General features: G+C 42.7%; 1 long non-coding RNA gene across 4 annotated transcripts in view; it reads right to left on the reverse strand.

The window, feature by feature from the left end:
* The window catches only part of LOC106970553 (uncharacterized), a 238,579-nt gene that overhangs the window by 71,068 nt on the left and 152,524 nt on the right, over window positions 1-14,987 (reverse strand). For 3 of the 4 annotated variants that reach the window (XR_008294582.1, XR_008294580.1, XR_003415265.2), the window contains one exon: window positions 4,622-4,725. The exons of the other annotated variant lie outside the window; for it this stretch is intronic. This is a non-coding gene — a long non-coding RNA (uncharacterized LOC106970553). The remainder of the gene's footprint in view (window positions 1-4,621; window positions 4,726-14,987) is intronic. 4 annotated transcript variants of the gene reach the window in all.

The following is a 14,987-nucleotide window of genomic DNA, read 5'->3' on the forward strand; positions in this document are numbered from 1 at the left end:
TTAAGCATATCATTTAGACTCCCCATTCAACAAATACTTTTTGAGCACCCGCTACGTGTCAAGCACTGTGCTCAACACTGGAGAGACACCACGGTCTGGCAGAAGACAGACAGCTTGGCCCAGTAATAGGAGTCTCCAACTTATTAGAGGTCTCCAACGGAGTTCTAGTCTTATCCAATGCCATACTTCTCTCCTATCTTCCATACCTCAGTAAAGCCTCTCCATCTGTCTGATTGCTCATGACAAACACTAGGGAGTCATCTGTGAGTCGTCTCCTTCTATTAGACCCATTCTGTTGGTTCTGTCACCAGAATAGCTCTTGATGCTCTCCACGCCTTTGTAGGCACATGGTCACTATCCTGGGGCAAGGCACCAGCTCGGTAAGAGCAACTCTTAAGAAAAAAAAAAGAGTGTGTGTGTGTGTGTGTGTGTGTGTGTGTGTGTGTGTGTGTGTGTTTATTTTTTGTCTATGCCTGCTTCCCATTGCAACCCAGGTAATGTTTTAAAATGGTGAATCAGAGGGCACCTGAGTGGCTCAGTCAGTTAAGCCTCCGACGTTGGCTCAGGTCAGTATCTTTCAGTCCATGAGTTCGAGCCCCACATCGGGTTCTGTGCTGACAGCTCAGAGCCTGGAGCCTGCTTCAGATACTGTGTCTCCCTCTCTTTCTGTCCTCCCCCACTCACACTCTGTCTGTCTCTCTCTCTCTCAAAAATAAACATTAAAAAAAACCTTTATCGCCAAAGTATGGAAAGAGCCTAAATGTCCATTGATGGATGAATATGGATAAAGAAGATGTGGGGTGTGTGTGTGTGTATATATATATATATATATGTACATGGCAGGCAGATTCATTATGTGTTATATAATGATCCTGAAAAGCAATTTAAAAAATTCTGTGTTCCATTTGAGTAACCCAAACAAATCTCCTAGAGAGTTAAACTCTCACAGTTACCAGGGGACTGAGTTGAGATTCAAATGTGCTTCATATATATGTATATGTATGTATATATATATACGTGTATATATATATGTATATATATATGTATACGTATATATACATACGTATATATGTACATATATATGTGTATGTATGCATATGTGTATATATATGTACATGTATATGTATTTACGTATATATGCATACGTATATATATACATACACACACACACACACACACACACACACACACAATGGAGTATTACTCGGCAATCAAAAAGAATAAAATCTTGCCATTTGCAACTACGGGGATGGAACTAGAGGGTATTATGCTAAGTGAAATTAGTCAGAAAAAGACAAATATCGTATGACTTCACTCATATGAGGAATTTAAGAGACAAAACAGATGAACATAAGGGAAGGGAAGCAAAAACAATATAAAAACAAGGAGCAGGACAAAACATAAAAGACTCTTAAATATGGAGAACAAACAGAAGGTTGCTGGAGGGATTGTGGGAGGGGGGATGGGCTAAATGGGTAAGGGGCAAAGGAATCTACTCCTGAAATCATTATTGCACTATATGCTAACTAACTTGGATGTAATTAAATAACTGATTAATTTAAAAAACACTTTAAAGTGGTGAATCACATCATGCAATTCCTCTGTGTAAAACCCTTCCAAGTCTTCCTGTTGCTTTTAGACTGGAACCCAGAATCCCTGTTAGGGCTGACAAGCTCCCACGTGATCTGTCCCACCCAATCTCCTGATTGCTGTCAACACTCAAGGCCCATCAAGCCCTCTCTTGCCTCTGGCCTTTTGTCCTTGCTACTGCCTTCTGCACCTGCTCTTCCTCCATCCATTTCCTAGCCTTGTTCTTTCTCACCTTTCAGGCCTTTGTTGAAATATTACTTCCTCAAAAAGGTTTTTCCTGGCTTCACTGAGTGGCTTCCCCTGGTTCTTTTTAGCTCATCACCATATTTATTTGCTGCTCAGCACTCTCTCCATTGACAACCATCTGGCGCATTTACTGGTTCGTTGGACATCGTATTCCCACTAGTCAGTGGGTATCCTGACAGCAGGGACTTTGTCTACTCATGCACAATTGTACTCCCAGTGCCTGGCACATAGTACACCCTTCACAACTATATATTTGGGTTTTTTAGAGAGAGAGAGAGAGAGCGAGCAGTGGAAGGGCAGCGAGATAGAGATATGGAGAGAGAGAATCTCAAACAGGTTCCATGTCCAGTGCGGAGCCTGACACAGGACTCAATCTCAGGACTGTGAGGTCATGACCTGAGCCAAAATCACGAGTGGGAGGCTCAAATGACTAAGCCACCCAGGCACCCCAAACTCTTAACAACTATTAGTTGGCTCAATGAATGAAGGTGGCCATGTGCAAGGCAGTATAAGAGCTTAGGGGAGGACACAAATAATTCTCTGGGGAGGATGGAGCTTTCAACGGAGATGTGCTGTGAACTAGGTTCAAAATATTGACAGGAGTTTTCTAGACCAACAAAGGCAGAAAAGCATGAGCAGGCTGAAGGGTAGAGGACTGAAAAATTGGGAGGTAAAATGCATCACAGCCACAAAGAACTACTGAACAGGAGCAAATGCACAGTCACTTCCAGAGAGTGAAATTTCCAGCTAATTCCAAGCACAATCACCACCTCATTCATAGGGTGATGGAGGCAAGATGGTCGGAATAACCCCAAATCACAATCAAAACAAAACGAGAGTCAACTCTCCAATATCTGAGAGTAGGTGATCCTTACTTAAAACATGACAGAGTCCCGGGACTGCCCAACGGGGCTTACGTAGTGGCAAGTGATGAGCCTTATTTACTGGTCCCATGGTGTTGGGAAGCAAGGAGTCCATTATGTTGCTGAGCCTTATGGAAGGATAAGCCTTATGGAAGGATGTTCTGTAAACAGAGCATCTGTGATCCAGGCTGGGTTCTGCCCCCCTGCCCCCTGGGAACCAGCCGTTAGTCCTTACTTAGCTCTTGCCTACATAGCAAGTCCCAGTGGAGGCATGAGCAGGTCTTGAGTCCTGCCTCCTTGTTAATCTGGTTAATCTGCAAACTGGCTGGTCAATCTTAGATAAATAAATGTTGGACACAAGGCTGGGTAGTGTCAAGAACTCAATGGTGCAGAGGCTGCACCACTCTGGCACATTTGGTACGCCAGAAGAAGTATATAGCATTCTATCCTTATATATGTGGGAGGACGTTAGGCAAGGGGGTGACCTAGATATGATACGAATAGGGTTCCTCTGGCCACAGTGCAGCACTCAGATTGGAAAAACAAACAAACAAAGAAATACAAAAGCAGGTGACCTGAGAAATGAAGCATGGGAAGAAAGACTAGACTTTTGAGGCATATTTAGGAAGTAGAAATAAGAATTTGGGTGATCATTAGATGAGATGAGTAGACACGAAGAAGGAATCTGGGGGTAACACTCAGTAAGTTTATGTCACAGGGCAAATCTAGAGATTAATCAAAATAGGTAGCATCATCAAAAGAATATGTGGATTCAGCAAACTTTCAGTAGACTTTCTCGTTTTCACATTTTTTAAAATGTTTAATTTTGAGACAGAGTGTGAGCAGGGGAGGGGCAGAGAGAGAGGGAGCAAGAGAATCTGACATAGGTTCTGTGCTGTCAGTGCAGAGCCTGGTGCGGGGTTTGGTCCCACAAACCATGAGATCATGACCCCAGCTGAGATCAAGAGTCAGACACTTAACCAACTGAGACACCCAAGTGCCCCTCAGTTTTCACATTTCTTCTTGGACTTTCATCACTGCAAGGACTTCCTACACTACAAGGATTTCTGGTGGTGGATTGCATTATTTATCCACAATGATCTGCTGGTATTTTATCATTATTTTTTTAATATTTGTTTTTGAGAGAGAGAAAGAGTGGAAGTGGGGGAACGGCAGAGCGAGGGAGAGAGAGAATTCAAAGCTGCCTCTGCACCATCAGTGCAAAGCCTGACGCGGGGCTTGAACCCACAAACTGCGACACCATGACCTGAGCCGAAGCTGGACGCGCAACTGACTGAGTCATTCAGGTGCCCCTATCCACTATTATTTGTATCCTGCTCTCTCTTGCCATGCTTCCCACAAGGTAGAGTATCATTGCCACCCTGTTGTCCTTGGGCTTGGTGGCCTGTGTTTTGATCAATAGAATGTGAGCAGATGTGACACTCCAAAGGGAGTAGCTATCTCCAAAGGGAGGTATAAACACGCTCCTGTGGTTTGGTCTTGAGCTTTGCCCACCATGAGAATCACATGCCCCAGAAGGTGGCTGTTCCCTGAGAAGACATGTGGAATAAGGCTAGGTCAGGACAGCTCAGGAGAATCCTGGGTAACCTGCAGCTCTGATGTAATATAAGCTGAACACTCACACCTCTGGGATGTGGGGTTGTTTGTTGCTGCAGGAAAAGGTGACCATGAAATTTCCAAAGTCTCAGTGACCACTAGCAAGTGATTTACCGTTTCTGGCTCCTAATTCCCTCACTGGTGAAGTTGTGCTAGATAAATCCAAACTCTTTCCTAGTTCAAAATTGTTTTGTTTTGGTTTTTAAGACTGTGTCACTGCTCCCGATTATAGCACTGTTTGTGGGTTCAAGAATTTCCACTCCCTCCTTCCAATCATATAGGTTAATTAGGCAACATCAACTTACCAAACTCTAGACTGGCAGTTAATGATGCCAAACTAGCACAAGATCAGACCAAAAAGGCCTGGGATAGTTTAAGCTGCTGCAGCAAAACTTCTATTCTGAAGACCCTGAGTCAAAAAAAAAAAAAAAAATCTATAGAGCACAAACCTGCCGCATTCAGCTGCTTCGGTTATTTATACGAGCATTTCCCGATTCAAATTGCATACTCAAATCAAATTTCCCTGGTTTATGCCTTCTTCAGCAATTACTTAAAGGCAGTTTACCTCTCTCTGGAGGAACATAGCAGAAAGGCCTATAGTCAAAATCTCGTTGACTCAGGGAGAGATAAACGAACTTCAGGCCTAGCACTGCACAAGTCACTTTGCCCACGGAAGTGAGTACTGATGGGCCTCCTGGCTGTTTTTCAGCCTCATTGATGGGAAAGCATTTTCTAAGGAGGAGAATGAGGTCCATGGAAATTGAAGGAAAGGGGTAAACATTGAGGGGGAAGGGGGAAGAAGGGACCACCTTCTCTTCATGGAATTCCTTGAGTGGGGGTAAGCTGGCTACAGCCTAAGGCTGTTCCACTCCAATGGGATTGACAGAAATCAAATGCGGAGAGGGAGACAGGGATCATTTCTGCACCAGAAAGGTTCTGAGTCCTTGAAAATACACCCCAAGCAAGATGAACCCCGTTGCAAAACTATGCAATGTGCAAAATTTATCTTCATTGGACTGTCAACTTGTCCTAAATTCACTTTTCATCATTTGGAACGATTCCCTCATCCTTCACCAAAGAGGCATCATTTGTTCATTTACTCCAGGGAGGGCTCTCATTGGTTGGGCCTGGACCACCTGCTAATCCTCAGACCAGTAACGATGGCCCAGACAATGCAGAGTTCCGACTGGTCAGGTCTGTGTCATGTGCCCATTAACTCATTTCTCTAGTCACTAATTCTGTCTTATATTTCCTTCTCCATTCAGGTGTTCAGCTAGCTGGATCTTACCTTGATTTGCCTGCCTGATATCTATTGCCTTTTCTTTCAGTAATAGCATTCTGGATTTATTTAGGGAAATAGTTCCCCATGGTTCCCACTACATACTGCAGAGGTGAAGATGCCCTCTTTTTCTATTTTCTCCACGCTAGAGTTAGATACAGGACACAGATCTGACCCATCAGAAGATCACATTGTCTGGCTTACGGCAATTGGTTTGAAGATGGACATGTGGCCCAAGCACAACCAATGGGCGGGGGGGTGGGGGGTGGGGGGGTATCTCCCTGGAACCTCTGTTGAAATTACCAAGAAAAAAGAAGGGCAACTCTAATAGCTTACTGAGACTAAGTGAATCTAGACAGGAAACATAAGCATAGATGAAATATTTCTAGTTAGAAAAAAATGTAGTGGAATCAATAGTCAGAGCTGTGATGTTAGTCTGGAATCTACCACTTATTAGGGTAGAAAACCTTGGCAATGAACATGTCTCCTCATCTGAAAAATGAGGTTGACGATGACTGGTCTTGGGCGTAATAGTCCATGAATATGCCATATCTGCTCCCCCACCCAAGTGGCTGGAAGTAAAGAACGTTGAGATAGATGGTGGAGTTGCAAGACCCAAGTTCCCCAGACCTCTGAGTCACTGTTCAAGAAGTAACGAAGAGCCACCAGAACCACATCTGACCGTGATGTGAAAGAGACACCCATCTTTGTTGTATTAAGCCAGAAATGTGGGGTTTATTTTACTGCAGCACAGTGGAGCCTCGCCTGACTAACATAGTAATCATTGATTCAGTGATTCACACATAGCTGCAAAGCCTATGATATGAAACCGTTTTGCCAAGATGTGACTTTGAATGGTGTCTTCTGAGGCACATAGAAGGTAACAGCGAAAGCAAATGCTGTTGCTGTTGCCCAACATCTATTTCCCAAACATTTCAGTGGCTTGTGGGAATGGGAATATTTGAAATTGGGACTGTTCCTAAAGTCCCAGTAAGTATTGGGGTTATGAAATCCCAATGTGTCACCAGGGAAAGATAAGGGCCAAGATATCAACCATAGGAAGGGGCCAATCTGGACACACCATCTAAGTTAAATGGCATACTGAAGTAGGTAGGCAGAGGTAAGTCACATTAAAAAACTATAAGCACCTAGAAAGAAAAGATAAATGAAGAAACTTGGATGGTAATATCCACCGTAATAGAGAAAATATAGGCATAGTGATTGAAATCATGAGCTTTGGAATTAGTTTAATGCAACAAGTATTAAATGCAAAGATTTAATGCAGTGGGGTTTGAATTCCATTTCTGTTCCTTGACTACTTGAACAAGTTGCTTTATCTCTTAGCCCGAATTTTCTCATCTGAAATATGAGGATTAAGAGAGTCCCCACCTAATGGTTTGCAATAAGGATGAGATTTAACGATCCATGTAAAGTGCTTAGTACACAGTAAGAACTCAATAAATTATCATAATGATATTATTGGCATTGTACAGTAATGAGTGGACAAAGAATGATATCTAGAGGAGACGAAGGAATTAAAGGAGAAGGATGATGGTATGGTAGTTGGGGTGGGAACCAAGGGCAACCACCAATGAACAAAGAAAGGGGCAGAGAGGAAACGGTAGAGACAAGAGGATACACAAGAAAAGAGGCGAAGAGCTGGCATCGCAGAAGCAAGACTGAAGTCCCCAGCAGAGGAGAGGAAGGGGGAATGAGAGAGAATGTACCAGAAAGAAAAAAGAAACAAAGAAAGTGAAAACAGGCTTTACGCCAGTAGTGTGCAAACCCCAGAAAAAGGAGGAGCGATCCAAGAGGAGGGAAAGAATAGAGACAGCAATAAGAGGGAGAAAGAAAACACAGGATATCAAGGCAGGAGGGCTAAGAGTTCAAAGGAAGCCTTGAAGGATTAAATAAAAACACAGAAATGTAAGAGAAGCACAGCTTAGACTAGAAACAGGTGATAGAAATAGCTTTACAACACAGAAGGGGAGGAAAAAAACCGAGAGTGACTACACAGGTATCTGAATTCCAAAAAAGTTTCAGGTTCCAGAAATTGTTTTCATTCACTTTGGCACAAATTCATTTGGCAGCCAAAGTGGACTTGAGCTGACATAGGGTTATTTATATCCTTTATTTATCCCACATCCCACTTAGCATGAACATTCAAATATTTCACTGCAGTAATGAGCTGATCATGAAGTGTTATCGCAGACACTGCTGGCGTGTGTGTGTGTGTGTGTGTGTGCTTTATGGGGGGGGTGTATGGTATATACATCACATTATGAGTCTAATTTCCATAGCATTCCAAATTGCAAAACACACATGGCCTCAAGGGTTTCAGATCAGGGTTTGTGGGCTTATACTGGAAAATACAAGACTGGATATGAAAAGAGAAACTTGTATCTGATAACGAAGCTGATGAAAACCAGCATTTCTTTAGTGTTTGCAACATACCAAAGGCTGGATATGCACTATCTCATTGAATCTCCACAATATATCAGGTCCCATCTTACCTTTCATTTGTAGACATGGTAATGGAGACTCAGAGAAGGGACTTGCCAAAAGTTTCAACACAATTGGAAAAAAGAAGAAATGGGGATTTGAACCCAGCTGTGTGACTTCAGAACTTGCCCATTTAACCTCCCCCCATTAACTGTAAGAATGGAATTAAGCGTTTCTTGAGCCCTCACCATAAAAGAGCCATTCCTAGATGTGATCTTGCATAATTTTTATCATAACTCAGTAAAGATCTATCATTATTCTCCATCAAAGGAGCTAAGTAACTTATCCAAAGTCTCACAGTTAACTGATCTGATACCAAATCTGTTATTCTCTCCATTCATTGTGACAATATAAAAACGAGCTTGTGACAGTGTTGTTCAAAGGAACAGACAGAATAAAGCTGGGGAGTCACTGTCTTTGGAATAAAGATTCTCCAGGATGAAGTCATGGTGCCCAGGCATGGTTGTGGAGCAGGGAGAACTTTGGTCCCCATAATCTCCATCTGCAACCCCCATCCCTTTAAAAAAATTTTTTTAATGTTTATTTATTTTCAAGAGACAGTAAGAGAAAGAGTGCGAGTGGAAGAGGGACAGACAGAGAGGGAGACACAGAATTCAAAGCAGGCTCCAGGCTCTGAACTGTCAGCACAGAACCCGACGTGGGGCTTAAACTCACCAACTATGAGATCGCGACCTGAGCCAAAGTCAGACACTTAACCGACTGAGCCACCCAGATGCCCCTTGATATGGACAATTGGCATTTTCTTACTTTGTAGAAATGTAACTCTAGTTCAAATCTTCCCTCCAACTCAACTCTTAAGATCATCCTTTATAGAAATCCTGAAATTAGATAGCAGAAATACAAGTGCTAAAAAGCATGTCCTAACACTGGACAAACATTTCCCAGCAGGGTAAAATATATAATAAAAACAAATGAGGGGATAAAACAGATGATGGTAAGATAATGAAAATTCAACAGGAAATGAAGAGCGAATTCTGTGGAAATTCTATCAACTGTGATAATGACAGAGAATCTGCAAACGCTCTTCATGGTTTTACAAAACTCTGTAAGGCTCAGATCAACAACAGGTGATACAAAACCCAAAGAACTGGGTCTTTTTGTGGCCTCCATGATGCCAGAGTTTGATCTTGAACAGTCACTCTAACCTTTCTGAATTTGATCAAACGCTCTGTTTCCTGCAGCAAAGCAATTCTTAGCTATATTGTATACTTGTGTGTGTGTGTTCTCATGTGTGTGCACACACAAAACACAAGAGGAAACATTGTCAACTTTTATATTTTGTTAATGTTTACCATCAGGCAATGTGTAGAACATTTTGAACATGATTTTGAGAGCATGTTTATCTGTCTGAACACTCCAAAACAGTACATTTGCTTCATGCTCTAAAAATAGCAGCATCCACTTCCTTCTGGACATGTTTGCCAAGGCAAAATATTTTGTCTGTGAAGATATGCCAGTTCCAATGTTCTGAATGTTTCTTTTGGTTTCAACAGTTTGGCAACAGTGTCTTTAGAGAGCCTGGTGGGGATATCAGTCAGGATAAGCTAGTTGAGGCTACGATAACAAACATGCCCAGATCTCACTCACTTAAAACAACCAAAGTTTAATTTCTTGCTCAAAATCCATCTCATGGTTTGGTTGGGGAGGCTCTGCTAATCTTAATAAATTTGGGGTAGGCTGACAGAGCGGCTACCACCTTCAACATTGTCAGCTGCCATGCCAGGGAAGGGGCAAGATCCCTGGAGGGTCTTGGACCAAACACTTCTGCTGGAAGTGGCAAACATTACTTCCACCCATCACTCATTGGTCAGGATGACGTAGCAGGTCTCACCCAGCCACAAGAGGCCAGGAAAAGTATTCCAACCATGTGTGCGATAGTGGAGAGAAACAGAAATTTCTGTTGACCAGCAGTAATGACTACCACTTTCTGAACCAGTGTGACCTGAACGCCACAGCAACCAAGCCTTGTCCGAGGCAGGCCAACAATTCAAAAGGGTGGTCTGAGACAAACAAGCAAGACAAAACAAAACCCAAGCCACGCTGTTTCCAAAGCGTATTTTGTAACTTCACTGTACTTTGAGGTATAATTTGCAACTTACATTACAGATTCTATTCTACTTTATACAATCAGGTCGTGTGCAAGAATAGATTGCCTAGTATTGTTCTTCACTTTTTCCTAACAAGGAAAAACCCCATGTAACTTGTTTTTGCAAAACAATTTTTAGGGAAAGATGAAAAATATAGAATTTTTTAAATTTGCATCTTGATATTGCATATTTTTAAGCCTGCATTTAGGGGGTAAAAAAGAAAGTAATCTGAGAAAGGAACTTACATCCGGCACCTGAAGAATTACAGGAATAGGCGAGGCAGGAAAAGAGGGAAGACACAGGAAAAAGGAGGGCTAAAAGGTGTCTGAAAGGCAACTCTACAAGTAACTGGATTCTCTCAAACTACAATGGGTGGGGATGGACTTGGGAATAGATTTACTTTACATATAGTTGGTAAATCCAGACTCAGAAGTGGAAAAAAAAATCACTTTCTATATTCTATAGCTATGCATTGACACTAGTCGATGTCCCTCAGGTTCTGAGCCCCTATCCCTGTCAGCTGGCAGGAAGTTTAGCCTCTGCTACTCAAGGCTGATACTGAGAAACTAATTTCAGGTTGCAGGGGGTACTAAAGTGTCTCCCCAAACAACAACCCACTTGCCTGCTGCCCAGGTCCCATCTGCTTCAGTCTCCGCAGCACCTTCAGTTCTAGGGGTTCTGTGGTTCACAGATTCCATGCGGAGAGTGAGGATTCTTAGAAGTCTAAGGGCACTCAGTCTCCCTGAGGTCTTGTCACCTCCCAGGAATACTCTAGAAGGGTGGGGTTCAGTGCCTGCTGTTCACTAAACCTGGAGATCCCTCCCCTCCCAGTCTCTAGGAGTCTCTCCTTCCCACCCCACTGCTTCTCCACATACCCCTCTCGCTCTGGGACATGCAGCAGCAATGGACTCAACTTCTATAAAAAGAAGAAACCCCAGTGCCTTTAGACTGCTTCTGCTTATGATGGACAAAAACCTTGAATAATGAGATGACAGAGTATATTGGGGAAAGCAACACTGAGGGGGAAGAAACAGAAAGAAAAAGACCCTGAGGCGGGTGTGGAGACCATGTGACTCTAATGGAGTGAGTGAAGGAGAGAACAGTGGAAGGCAAGACCCAATTAATGACTGAGTCCAGATTATGCAAAACCAAAAAATTCTCAATGACTACCATTTATGCAGTGCTAACCAACTACACACTGGGGCAGTTCCAACTTCTCAGAAGATCTCTACAGAGTGGCATTATTAACTCCACTTCACAGGTAAGGAAAGTGAGAGTCAGAACAGAATGATTAATTGCCCAACCAAGTGGCAAAACCAAGACTGAAACTCAGGCAGGGGCCTCTAGGATATTAAACACTACACCCTACTGCCTGTCAAAGCAAAACGTCATAAAAAGGAAGAAAAGTCAAGAGAATAAGAAGACAAGCCACAGGTTGGGGAAAAATATTTGTAACACACATATCTCATAAAAAGGTAGTGTCCAAAATATACAAAGAACTCCTAAGACTCAAAAAGAATCAGACAAAATGATTTAAAAATGGGCTGAAGACCTGAACAGACATCTCACCAAAGAAAACACATAGATAGTAAATACACATGAAAACCCATTCCACATCATGTTGTAAACGAAAAAAAAAAATGAGATACCACTTCAAACCTATTAACACGGCCAAAATTCAAAACAATGCCAACACTAAATGCTGGCGAGGATGTCATGCAATAGTAACTCCCACTCTTCACTGGCAAGAACGCACAATGGTACAGTCACTTTGCAAGACAGCCTGGCATTTTCTTTCAAAACCAAACACACTCTTACCATATGATCCAGCAATCGTACTCTTTGGTATTTACTCAAAGAAGTTGAAAACTTATGTCCACACAAGAACCTGCAATAAATGTTTACAGTAGCTTTATAAATAATTGCCAAATCTTGGAAATAACCAACATGACCTTCAGTAGGTGAATGGATAAAGAAACTGTGGTACATCCAGACAATGGAGTATTATTCAATGTTAAAAGGAAATGAGCTATCAAGTCATGAAAACACAAGGAGGGATCTTAAATGCACTTTTACTAAATGAAAAAAGCCAATCTGAAAAGGCAACCTTCTTTAGGATTCCAACTATATGACATTCTGGAAAAGGCAAAATTATGGAGACAGTAAAAGGCAAGTAAAAGTGGTTGCCAGAAGTTGGGGGAGGAAAGGATGAATCGGTAAAGCACAGAGGATTTTTAGGGTGGTGAAACTATTGTGTAGAATACTCTAATGGCAATACATGTCACTGCACGTTTGTCAAAACGCATAGAATTTACAGACCTGAGAGTGAACTCTGATGCAAACTATGGACTTTGGGTGATAATGAGGTGTTGATATAGGTTTATCAATTATAATAAACGTCCCACTCTAGTGAGGAATTTTGATGGTAGAGAATCTGTGCGTGTTTGGGGCAGGGTGTATATGGGGAATCTCTGTATCTTCTGCAAACCTAAAACTGGCCTAAAAAAATCTATTTCAAATAATCATTGGGGCGCCTGGATGGCTGTCAGTTAAGTGTCCGACTTTGGCTCAGGCCATGATCTCACGGTTCATGAGTTCAAACCCCCTGTGGGGCTCTGTGCTGACAGCTCAGAGCCTGGAGCCTGCTTCAGATTCTGTGTTTCCTTTTCTCTCTGCCCCTGCCCTGCTCACACTTTGTCTCTGCTAATCATTAAAGGCTGGGAGTGCGAGGTGGGGACCAAGCTCCTTGGAGGCAGGAGAAAAAAGTAGAATATAGGGAGATGGGTACAGATTGATTTTTTAAAAAACACTTCTGTGTTAGGGGTCCATGCATTTGATTTAGTTATCAAATATTCATTGGGTAGCCATATCATGTACTGTGATAGGCAGTGGTCATAAATCAGTACAGAAGTTACATGAACTTATATTCCACTCCCTTTGAGCATGTGTCATATTCAAATCTTTCAGAAAGAGATTCTCATTGGGTTAATTAATCATAATCCTATATAGAGGCAGGAGGCTCACATAAGGCCACCTTGTTGGCTGCCTTTAATTCAGGTGCCAGCCTCTGCCCAGTCACCTGCGGTCATGACACCAAATATGGCACCTCAACAAGGGACTCAGTGGGGGCTACAGAGACATTTAGGGTTTTAGAGACACCATTCCAGAAAAAAACTACAGTCTTAAAACTCAGTCTCTGTAACTCTACCCATACTTCTATTTGACAGGAGCTCAAGGAGAAGCATTACGTTTGAGGGGGGAAGAAAACACAGACAAACACATAGTTATACAGAATTGGAAAAGCCAACCCCGCAATTAGATTTGAGTTCTTTTACATCCAAGACAAGGCTCTGTTAGTGCCAGTTATGGGAGATGCATTCCGGCCCAATCTCCAGCTTTCAGTACCATCTGCTCCCTTTGTGTGAAAAATTGTGATTTTGTGCAAGGAAAAAATATAAACAGATTTCTAAAAGGTTCCATTAATAAAAGAAACTAAAACGCAAAAGAAAAATTCATCTGATTCCCCCTGGTTCTGATTTATTAGGTGTCAGTGAACCAACAGGGCTCTTGGATGCCTGTGGGTGCAGGGTGATACTACGAAATTGCTGCCCTGCCCCCCCATGCTCCCAGAAGGACCATTTTGCTAGACAGCAGGATTGAATGGCTAGTGTTTCTGGCTTAAAAAAAAAAAAAAAAAAAAAAAAAGAATAGTACTCGTTACTCTTCAGCTAGCAGAATGGGGTTTGGTTTTGACCAGCTAAGACCCGAAACAATTTATGTAGCTAACAGTTCCCCAGTATAACTGTAATTCTTCCTTTCCATCTGTTGCTGCTTGATTATTTTATTATTGTCCATGATGCCATCATTTTTGCTGTGGTTCATTTGGCATGAACTAACTCCATTCGCTCCACCACGTGTGGCTTATACAACATCACTGGAAAAACAGCTTGGAGAGCTTGACTGATGGATGTTCCTGAGTATGAATCATGAAATCTGATTTTTAGCAGCTGGTTCATCTTTTCCTTGTGTTGCTGTCCCCTTTCCAAGAGTAATGCAGGGCCTTCCCTAAGCCTTGAGCATAGGGAAGAAAAGTCTAGAGGTCCCATGATCCTTTTAGTTAAGTTGTCATGAGCTTGGAGACATGAGAAGTGACCCTGGTTTATATCTCGATGGCTTGAGCCTTGATGGGAGAAGATTAACTGATGCTGGTCTCAGAGGCTCTGGGTATAAGTAGAACTGCTGTGGGGGCCTGATGGCCAAGTTCAGTGTAAGTCTGGGCAGAGGGATGTTCTCCTTATTGCAGCAGAGGGGCCCAACTCCAGCGCACTGCAGGGACAATGGCACAATTGTGCAAGAACCCCAGGGGCCCAGCACCCAGCAGCATGGTGAGGGCCCAGACTTGTCACAGAAGACCCCAGCAGAAAGTTGGTGCCCTCAGTGGGCCTGCTGGAGGTACGTTTCAAGAAAAGACTTGGATGAAAGAACCTGGGTGGGACTGTTTCTCATACACATGAGACATCCCTGGGGGACTCGGGGGAGGCCCAGCAGGAGGAAGCAAAGGCAACATGCCTGTATCACCTGGATGTTTATCTTGAAATCACCTTATCTGTGCCAATAAGCTGGTGAGGACTGAGACATGTGGCTTACTGAAGGTAGTATGGGTTATTCATAGTGACCAACCATGTCAGTTAAAGAGAGTAGAGCTTAAGAAATAATGCACAGAAGACTTGTTCCACCATGTCGCTCAGTCCCTCTTCTGCTGGGGCAGCCCTCCTAAGGTGC

This window comes from Acinonyx jubatus, chromosome E3 (genome assembly GCF_027475565.1).
Source record: "Acinonyx jubatus isolate Ajub_Pintada_27869175 chromosome E3, VMU_Ajub_asm_v1.0, whole genome shotgun sequence".
Classification (NCBI taxonomy): Eukaryota; Metazoa; Chordata; class Mammalia; order Carnivora; family Felidae; genus Acinonyx; species Acinonyx jubatus.